Raw genomic sequence first — 11,317 nt, forward strand, 5'->3', positions numbered from 1 at the left:
AAAGAAACAGGTAAAGTCAATTGTAATAATGTGTATACCCTAATATATCCAGAATATAATAATTTCCACATGTAATTGATATAAAAATTATCAATGGTATATTTTATATTCTTTTCTTCATAAAGTATTTGGAGTCTGGTGTGTATTTTACAATTACAGCACATTTTGATTTGTATCGAAAATGTGCTAAATTTTCGTTGGACGTATTTGATCTGTATTTAGCTTTCATAAAATTTACAGCCAAAAAAATACATTTACTTGCACAAGTGAAGCAAGCAAGAAGTTTTCAAAAAGTGAAATTAGGTATACATTTAAAAATTTGAATCAACTGAAATAAAATAAAATAAAATAAAAATTCAGCTCCTCAGTTGCACGAGCCACATTTCAAGTGTTCAGCTGCTATGTGTGGCTAGCAGGTACTGTAATGGACAGGGCAGGTCCGATTACGGATTCAGCTGGGCATAACGTCATAGTGTACTTGATCAACATTTGCTGAATACCTGCCCTGAGCAAGGTGTTAAGTTATAAAAAATTCAATGAAGAAGAATGTTCTTGCTCTGTTAGGAGCCCCTGGGGTGGTGGGAGTCAAAGAGAAGGGCACTCTCCTTCCATTCCTCTCTCTACATGACTCAAGAAGGAAATAGGGGATGAGGTCCAAGCAGACACTCTCTGCTGCAGGAATGGCTCACATTGCAGTATGGTAGAGAGGCCCCAGATTCAGAGTTAGGTATTTCTGGCTTACCCAGCACATCAGGTGGATTCTTAGTTGCTGACAACAGAATCCACTCTGGCTGGGGATTACAGAGGTGATTTTATCCTGAAGGATAAACAATCTGGAGGGCTGAGAAATAGAACTGAGGTAAAGTTTCTGGGAACAACACCCTGCACTGCCCTATAGAACCAGCCCATGGTGGGAAATTGGCAATGCTGTGCCTGCTGCCACTGGGTAGTAGACAGCAGGGACTCAATATTACTGCAGTCACCACTGCCACTCAGGAACCAGCCCTCATCACCACTACTGAAAGCTGAGGCATCTGCTGCCATCCATGTCAGCACAACTGGAAGGTTCACACACTCCTTGCTTTTTCACGCTACCCATTTCTGAATTAAATCTCAAGCAGGGCTTCAGGTTATCAGAGACTAGATCAGATGCCAAATCCTAGCTGCAAGGGAATTGGGAAACTTGAATTCTGACTTTGATATTGGGGCACATATTCCCAGAAATGGAAAGTACATATCCCCAGAAATGGAAAAAGCTACACAATAGTTGGTAAACTGCCACAAACATGACAGATATCCACTATAGCTAGGGTGCAATTAGTGCTAAGGTCCCGGGCAGCAAACTTTCTGCAAGAAGTCATGCCCTCAGCAGGTGACTGTGTGATTCCACTGACCTTCAGATTCTTGTCAATAAAGCACAACAGCACACAAACCTGAAGATGGCTCTCACACCAATATACCCAAATTTGATTCTTTAATCTAGGATTGGACCTTGACATGTCTTGTGAATGAATATGCAATGAAAGCTTGCTAACAGTGGTAAACTGATTTACTCAGTGCCTTCTAAAGCCTCACATGCCTTCCTGTACTGTAGAGGCTGAAAACAAAACCTGTTTCTGAGACTCCTTGGCAGATGGGGATCCAGCTAGGTTTAGTGTCTGCCAATCAGCTGAACCCACACAGGACTTTGATTTGGCATTGAATGAGGTGGGAATTGAACAGGGTGCAACTAGTACTTATTTGAGGAGCTGAAGTGGTGCAGGAGCCACCAGCTGTGGCAGCACCTTCCTACCTTGGTAGCTTTCTTGGTGTCCTGGTTCTATAGTTTGGTTTGGGGAGTCAGTACTGGAAATCCTGCCTGCAGTCTGTTCCTTCAGCCCTTCCAGTGGTTCTGAGAACTATCTAGACTCCACCATATATTGTTTTGTGCTTAAATTAGCTAGACGGAGACTCTGTAATATACAAGTAAGACTCCCATCCAATGTGCCAATGATGCTTTCTCTGGAAAACTGTCCTTTATTCCGTGATCATGCCTTTCTTCTTTGCTGGTGTCAAGGGTCTATTATCAAGAAAAGATAGTAATGGAGATGATGGTTTTATTAAGCTGTCCTTACTTGGCAAAATAAAAAGGTAGTAACCCTATATTTTTTCCCTTTCCAATTTAGAAAACAAAAAAATTTTGTTGGGCTTTGAAATACAAAAATCTGGCAATACTCTTTTATGGTACCTGTTATCCTTCTTCCTCCTTTTAAAAGCCTTTTCTAGGTATGTTGATTCATCTATTCAGAACACATTTGATTACTTATTGTGCTTAAAATCATGGTAGTTCTTCATTTATTTTCATATCTTTAGGTAAGCTTTCTCATGCTGGCTTTATTCTAGCCTGTGCTAGTTTCTTATTGGCAGAAATGTTATGGCTTCTGGCCAACAAGAAGCTAACGTCAATACCAGCTAGCTAGTGTAGTGTCATAAAGACATTAGCTTGAGGACAGGCATGCACTTTCAATTAGCTATCAAACTTTTAGGTGGGAATAGATTTGTTTCCCAAACAAATGAGGCACGATGCAATCAGAAAATTGAGCATAATATTTAGAAAATGTTACAGTGGGTAAAGATGGGATTATACAAAAGCTCCTTAGTGAGTAGAGAGTAGGAACACTTACCTGATCCATGGAGGAGTGGCCATCTGGTCCCTGGAAAATGCAGAGAAATCTAAGGAGAGTACGTGATCAACAAGGGGGTCGGTGGCATTGGTTGTCTTGGAGACCTACCAGGAAAACCCCCATCCTGCTTTTGCCCCCTCTCTACCCATCCATGGGGCTTCCCCAAAGTTGGGTTTCTTGAACTTTGGCTGAAGGGGCCTTCTGTGGCTAGGTGGCAGGAGTGGACCACTTTCAGTGCACACGATCCGAGCTCTTGGGAAGCTTCAACTTCTACAAACTCTCCTTCTTTGAGCTATCTTTTTTGACTGTGACTACCTCCTTCTTTCTGGGCCAAGCTGGTCATCTGTGACTCAGGTACATTCCCCACTGAGAGCAGATCAGGTGACCCCCTTACTTCAGCCTTTGTGTCTTTCCCTTAATGAACTCTCTTTAATTTATTTGATTGCATCAGAGCAGAATGTAGTTCCATTCCCTCAAGGCCCAGTCTTGGAATCTTGGTAATATGGGGCAAGTGAGGACTCGGGAACCTCCAGGCATGAACTTAAAACCAGTTGCATTACTTTCCATGAAGACCTGGACAAGTTATTTAGTGTGCTTGCGGTTCCATCTCCTTTTCTGCATGATGGGGATAATACCACCCTCCCTGAAAGACTGTTGTGAGGATTAATGAGCCTGTGAACGTAGAGAACTCAGTCTGTTGCCTGCATGTGGTCTGGTTCAATATTTGGGTCCTTCCTCTTTGTAACACCATGCAGAGACCCCTGGGCTAGAATTTTATTGATTTCAGCTGCAGAGCATCCCATACACCTCTCCAACAGCACCCCAATTTGCTTCCAGCCATCATCTTTTCCCACTGGGAGTAGGCTCAGAGGGAGATAATAGCAAAGGGGCAGATCCTTTCTCTCCTGCCCTTGGTGTAGCTGGGGGGCTGGGGCGTGAGCCATGTCACTATCACTTAAGACACTCAATCCTGGGAGAGTAGATTGAAGATTTGCTATGGACTGAATGTGTCCCCCTAAAATTCAAATATTGAAGTCTGAACCCCCCAGTGTGATGGTATTAGGAGGTGGGTCCTTTGGAGTAATTAGGTCATGATGGTGGAGCTCTCATGAATGGCATTAGGGGCCTTATAGAAAGAGACTCCAGAGATCTTGCTTCTCTGTCTCTGCTCTGGAATTGCCATGTGAGGATTCAGCAAGAAGAACACCATTGGAGACCAGGTGAGAGAGGGAAGAGACCTCTGTCCAGGCACAGATTGCCAGCACCTTGATCTTGGGCTTCTAGCCTCCAGAACTGTGAGAATTAAATGTTGTTTAAGCCATCCAGTTTATCGGTCTGAGCACCCACTATTCTGTTACAGCAGCTTTAACTAAGACAGGATGTGAGGGGTAGTTCATGGCTCTTTAGAGCCTTGGAGGTGTGCCTGCATGGCTCTTCCTTTTTTTGAAGCAGGTTTGGAGTTCTGTTGCCCTGGTTTCCTTTGGCTTTGTTTGCCAGAATTGGTTTCTCTTGCTTGAAACCAAGAACTCTGTTGAACACCCCTTAGCCTTATACTTAAGCCATGAAATAGCATAGGCTATATATTAGTTATCTATTGTAGTGTAACAGATTACCCCCAAATTTAGTGGCTTAAAACAATAATTGTCATTTATTATCACTCATAGTTTCTATGGGTCAGGGATTCAGAAGCAGTTGTTGATTCAGGGTCTGCCTTGAGGTTGTATCATCTGAAGGTTTGACTGAGGCTGAGGGTCCATTTCCATGGTGACCCACTCAAGTGGCTGGCAAGTTGGAGCTGGTTATTGGCCAGTGGTATCAGTTCCTTTCCACGTGGTGCTCTCCAGAGGACTACTTGAGAGTCCTCACAGCATAATGGCTACACTGTTGATTGCTAGATAGTCTGATGAGGTGCTGAGGGGTAAGAACAGCTGTGATCTCACAGGCTTGGAACTGTTCTCTGCTGGGTGAGTCAGAAACACCCTCCTCTGAAGTGGTTTCATAGCAGAGGAGGCTTATTTTCATCTGGCTACTGCTAGCTGTTTTATTCTCTAAAGTAGGATCATCTTAGCAAATCTTGAAGCAGTACTGTTTAATCCTTTCTGTGAGGCTTTGTAAGTTCACAGAACTTCTTGGCAATGATTTCTCAGGGGGTCCTCACAACAGTTCTAAAGGGAGAGCAGAGCTGGAGGTAATGACTCCATTTCATAATTGAAGTGTTATGAAGTCTATGGCCAACAGGTGTTAGTCAGGCACAGTGGTTAGGGTACAGTGACAAGCCTTGACGTCAAACCTGAGTCTGCCATTTACTAGCTGTGTGACCTTGAGTGAGTTGCTTAATATCCAACTGCCTCCATTTCTGCATCTGTAAAATGGAGCAAACAATAGTGCCACAATAGTGCCAGTCTTCAGCATTGTCAGGGTTAAATGAGAGAGCGTATATAAAACACTTAGCATAGTGCCTGGCACTTCAAAAGCACTCAGCAAATGTGAGCTGTTATAAATAGTATCCGCTCAGACTAGCACAGGTTATGTGTTTTAGTAATTTGCACAATGGGATGGTTTGTTCTCATTGGTGAACATACTCATGATGCTGTGAAACAAGGACAATCAACCCTCCGCCTCCTCTCACCCACTTCCCCATGGCTGCTCCTGCGCTAGCGTTTGCTCTTCCTTCCCCTTCCTCCTCTGCTCTTTTATACTATCTCAATATTTGAAGAATGTGGGGTTGTAAAAATTTATAGGGTTCTTATATACCTATATTGCATCCAATTTACTGCAGGCCTTCAGAAAACAGTGTTCAATAGGTATGTGTTAACTCAATCAAAAATCAAGTCATCCATGTGGATAAGTGACTAGCTGCCCAGCTGGCTGAGGCATGCACACGTGAGAGTGCACGGATGCACACACACACGCACGCGCACACACACACGAATGTTCCTGCCAAGCTTCTTCAGGCTCACCTTTAGAAACCTGTTCATCCTAAGCCCAGACCTTTCTCAGGCTTCCCCAAAGGGTTGCTTTGGCAGTAGGAAATACAGGTCCCTTGAGCTCAAAAATAATCGCGATGTGACAGCTCTTCTTAGCTTGATAAGCCATGTCACACTCATTATCTTCCTGGGTTCTGTCCTACAGAAAACTGAGGGCTGGGAGGTTCCATGGTCTTCCTAAATCAAGGCCCCAGACTCACACCCAAGCCCCCTTGTTCTAAACTCTGGCCTATGATACCGTTGGCAAAGGTCGGCCCGAATCCCCACCCCTGGTAGAGCTGTACTTTTGGGCAAGTCTTGCAGCTCCATTAGATCCCTGTTAATAAATCATGGAAAGTATACCTTTTATCCAAAGGAGTCCAGCTCTACCTTAATGGCTGAAGTTAGTCAGATGAGGTAGCTATGACCAAGGTGAGCATTTATGCACGTGAGCATCTCCGGCCTATCTGTGAGGGTGGGAATGGAGGCTGACAGCTATCCACCAGAACATATTTCCCTCTTCTTCACTGTAAAAGAATTGTGCTGGGCACCCATTTGCATCTCCCTGCAGTCAGATGAGGCTGGGGGCTGAAGTTCTCACCAGCAGGGTGTGAATGGAGTGATGTGGACCTCCAGGCCCAGTGCCTCAGGGCGAGGCGTGCCTCGTCCGTGCCCCCTCTCTCCTTCCCTCTGGCTGCAAACGGATGTGGCGGTGACTCAGCTTCCACCATGAGGATGAGGACCGTGTCTTGGGGGATGGCAGAGAAACAGAATTAGATGAGTTTACCAACAAGAACTGCTTGGCACAGGGCCTGGCACATGGTGAATGCTCAGTAAATGCTAGCTCTTACTATGGCTGAATATGTTTTAGACCTTTGCATTCACTTCTGAATCTCTCAGTGGAGGTTCAGGAGTGGCTTTCACAAGGGTTCTGTAGGACATGGACTGCCCTGCTCTGGTGCCCAGCTGCCCAAGCAGGGCCTGGAGCAGGCATCTACCCTCCTACTGAAAGGGATGCTGAGGGGTTTCTGGCCAGTGGAGTCTGGTGGGCTTGGTTGGGTTTGCAGATACAAGGAGGCAGCTTCTTGGATCCAAGCCTGGTGACTTCTGTACCTGGTAGAGGGGCCACTGTGAGGTCATGCTCTGGAGTGCCTGAGGACAGAGGGCATCTGCAGATGGAATGCAAGTGAGCAGCAGAACACAGAAGACTGCTGGTGGGCTTCTGCGAGAGACCTGCAGAGGTTCCCAGCAATAGCGGGGTGAGATTTGGGGTGGGGTAGAATTACAGGTTAAAAACCTGTAATTCTGAGTCCCTCTGCAGACAAAGGCTGGAAAACTTGGGTTACCCTAAAAGAAGAGTCTATAAATTAAGGGGGGCAGTTATGACATTTTATACTTTTTATATTTGGAATGAGGGCTACTCCTGCACTTTTAATGTTCTTGTGCCAATCTTTACTTGCTAGAAACTATTTAGAATCTCGTCACTGCACCCTGGCCTTCTATTTTCAACAGGTTATTTCTCTGGTTTTTTTTTTTTTTTAGTTTTCCACTTTGAACAAATTATAGACTCATATGAAGTTGCATAGAGTCCAGAGGGCTCTGATAGACTCATCACCCATTCTCCCAGGTGGTGACACCTTTTTAAGTATAGTGTATCATCAAAACCAGAAAATTAACATTTTTCTGATTTTTTGATTGTGCAAGCAATCTTCTAGCCTGCAGACCTTACTGGGATTTCACCAGTTTTTCAAGTACTCACTTTTCGGTATTTCTTTGTGTATAATTCCATGATAGTTAATCACATGTGTAGATTCCATACCTCCACCATCACAACCAAATATCTTTTGCTTCATAGCAGCAGTAAGTATGTCAAAGGTCTAGAGTGCAGTGAAGTCGAGCATGAGCTTTGTCATTAGACAGACCTGGTTTCGAACCCTGGCTTTTCAGCTGGGAAGCTGTGTGACCTGGAACAGGAATGACGACTTAGACTTTCCCATCTGTAGAATGGGGATGATAAAAATAGTACTGCTGTCTGGGTTGTCATGAAGATCAGATCAGATCATCCTCAGCAGAGGATGTACATCATGTTCTGCTTTTATCAGTATCCCAGTATCAATGCCTTTCGACTTTACGACTCAGGGTTGTTGACTCAGCTCTGGAATAATTAAGGTTCATAAGGGGGAAAAAAGTGTAGCAGAACCTGCATGTGACACAGTTAGCACACTGAGACTGCCCTTCTCAGCTCCCTTCCCTAAGACAGTGGCCTGTACCAAGGTCCTTGCCACCAGCCTCTCTGACATACATCCCACTGTGCCCACCCCTCACAGATGCCATGGAAGGAAAGCTCCTCAGAGACGCCACCTGACTCTTGCCCATCTCCTTTATTTTTCCAAGGATCTTTGCAAAACTTCTCTTCCTTGCATCTGTCTTACCACCTTTCCCTTCTTACCCTCACCTCCTTATTTTTTAATCATGGTTAATAGGAGCAGCTCATGTTGCAAGTATAATGAGATGTACAGAAACAATATACAGAAACACATGTGCAAACCAGGATTTTATTTAAAGGGAACTTGGTTGGAGAGAGGTTACTGTAACTCATATTGACATCTGTTTCTCTTTTTCTCATTAGATTGTGAGCTCTTTGAAAGTGAACATTCTTTGTTTGAGTTGTTGAGGCACATTTTGGGCACTCATGCATACTAACCTTCCAAATAATAATTCTGCACAAATAATGACACCTTCTATTGACTGGGGCCCTACCGTGTCGTTGTCACGTTGCCTGAAGCTCTAATTCATTTAACATACTGCAGAGAAAGTATGGTGATGATCTTCGTTTTGCAGATGCAGAAACTGAGGCTCAGCATGATCAAACAAGCAGCCAGAATGGTTCTATTTTCTCCCCAGAACTGATGCACTCTCCACTTTGACATGTTGCCTCTACATTCATGTTGCTTGATTATTAATGTTATTAACATGAAGCCTCTTATGCAGCTCTCTGGGATAGTGATGTTTGTAAAATGACGCTATCGTCTTTGTTTGGTTTATGTCACAGGATCCTTAGTGAGGATCCAGTGTTTCGGGGGTGGGTACTGCCCCCTGCAAACCGCAGCGCTGAACAGCACACATGCACGAAGGGATCTGCTGCCCTCCACTGCTATGGTAGAGACTTCTTATTTTTACCTGTCTTTTATGCTGTCTATTGTCAGTCCCTAACCTCACCCTACAATGCTCTCCTAGGCATATAGGAGGAAATAAATTCAGCTTCATCTTTCATTTACTGAAAGCTATCTTTGTTGTAGCCCCTTCCACATGGATATTTTTTTTGACAGTTTCAGTGAATCTCACCCTGTGATATAGGTATTATTCTCATCCTTGTTTTACATATGGGGAAACCAAGGCTCAAAGAGATTAAAGTGGCCTGCCCACCATCACACAACCAGGGAATTTGGGTTTTGAACCCAGGTCTGACTCCTGGTCCAGTGCTCTTAAACAAAAGTCTATGTATTTTCGACAGCTTAAAATTTAAAATGTATAAAAGAGACATCGGTGCCTAACTTGTCTTTTGGCCCCTTGGTTTTCTACCTCAGGGGCAATATTATCATTTCTTGGGTTTTCATCTAGAGTTATTCTAAGCCTATTAACTGGTATGTGGGAGTATATTAATTTTTCTTACTTTTCCCATATTCATCTACACTCTGCTTTTTTAACAACGGATTTTGAGATCTTTTCATAGTAAATTTATAGAAATTTCTTCTTACTTTTCTGTGGTTGCATAATATTCCATTGTATGGCTGGAACATAATTTATTGAACAAATGAATGACATTTAGGTTGTTTCCAGTCTCTGCTGTACAAACAATCTTGCAGTGAATAAACTTGCTCGTTTATCATTTTGCATGTGTGTGGACATATATGTAAAAAAATCCCAGAAGCCAAACTCTGGAAGCAAAGGGAAGGTGCCTTTGAAAATTTGACAGTTATTAGCGCTTTGCTGTCGGTAGTAGTTGCACTGATTCATGTTCTCCCGGCGCCCGTTCCTCTGTGTTACACCGTGGCAGAACAGGTGTCAAGCTTAAGGAAAGAGGCATGTGCTTCTGGGACGCATTCCTCTTGCTTTGCTCCCCATGCACAGCTAGCTTTCCTATCTTGGACTCACCCTTTCCTCACCCAGGGAAGTTACTAGGTGTTTTGCTGCTGAAAGAAGGGGAGATGTTTTTCTCAAATATGAGACACAAATATGTCTGTTTATAACTGATTTATACCCAGAGTATCAATGAATGCTTAAGATGCTTGGCAGATGCCAAAGGAAGGTCACAGCTGGAGATGTTGGTGATAGAGGCAGGTGGCAGTCTTCAGTTAAATATTAATAATAGTATTAAATATTTACTGTGCATTTCTCCAGTGCCAAGCACCTTCCATGGATTATCTTGTTGAAGCCTCTGGATAACCCTGCAAGATGCTATTGTCATCACTGTTTTAAGGATACAGAAATGGAGATAATGGGATTATTTTCCCAAATCCACATAATTAGCAAGTGGCACTTCTGGAATTTGAGCTGATTGTCTGATTTCACACTCAATCACTCCACCAAACCACAACTCCTAGGAGGGCAGAGAATGGTCTTTCTGACTTCCTCCCCGTGCTTTGTTTCCATCCTTTCAAGAGACCCTCTACCTTCCTTCCCCTCCACACGCCCCAACTATCATAGGCTGAAAAGACTCAGCTTGTCCCACTCCTTCTCCCCCACCAGCAAAACCAATCTTTCCTTTGTTTCAATCCCCCAGCTTTTAAATCCCAGCTACCCAGAAGTGTGGTGTTTATATTAATAAATAATAGTAACAACACAGGGCTTCAGTGGACCTTAACCTGGTGGAATCTCAGGTGCTGAGATAAGCTGGTGGGGGGAGAGCTTTTTGAGATGGGATGCATGTGCATGTGTGCATGTGTCTGAGTGTGGATATGGGCATTATGTGTGTGTGTATTTGTGTGTGTGTGTATCTTGTCTTTTCTGTCCTAAATCACATTGTGTGGGCAGCTGTCACTGTGCAAAGGTTGGCTGAAGGGCTGCTGACAGGGTCAGGAGTTAGTTAGTTCAGGAACCTCTGCCTCTGCAGCCGGACCAGCTAAGGAGGACCATTCTCTGGTTGCCAGCCCCAGCCCCCCACCCATTGACCTGAATGTCCCACCAATCAGCAAAGGTGGTGTTGGAAAGGGCAGACGTCAGCCTGCTGGCAAAGCTGCTGAAGACAGGGAAGGAGATGGAGATAGCATTGGGGGTGGGGGTGGGGACCTTTGTCTCCATCTTTTGATGGTCTTACATCCATCTTGTTTATCCCTCAATGATAAAAGCTTCACAGAGTGGTTGGGAAATGCCATCCCTGGAACTTACTGACTATATGACCTTTGGTAAACTGGGTTGACAATACCATCCTCACCGGGTAACTGAGGGTGGACTGAACTGAGCAGAGCTGAGCCAAGAGACATGTCATCACGGGTACTGCACTTGGCCCAGAGCCTGACACAGAACAAGAGCTCATTAAATGGTATTGTCATTGCTATTATTTTGTTCAGTGCTTCAGTTCTGTCCTCCATTTAGTCAAATCCTTTACCTGCTCCTGAACATTTGTTTCTTCTTTCCTTCACTTTGGTTAGCCAGGGATCCAGGAATGCACACATGACCCTCCTGTCA

The sequence above is a fragment of the Manis javanica genome, chromosome 16 (genome assembly GCF_040802235.1).
Source record: "Manis javanica isolate MJ-LG chromosome 16, MJ_LKY, whole genome shotgun sequence".
Lineage (NCBI taxonomy): Eukaryota > Metazoa > Chordata > Mammalia > Pholidota > Manidae > Manis > Manis javanica.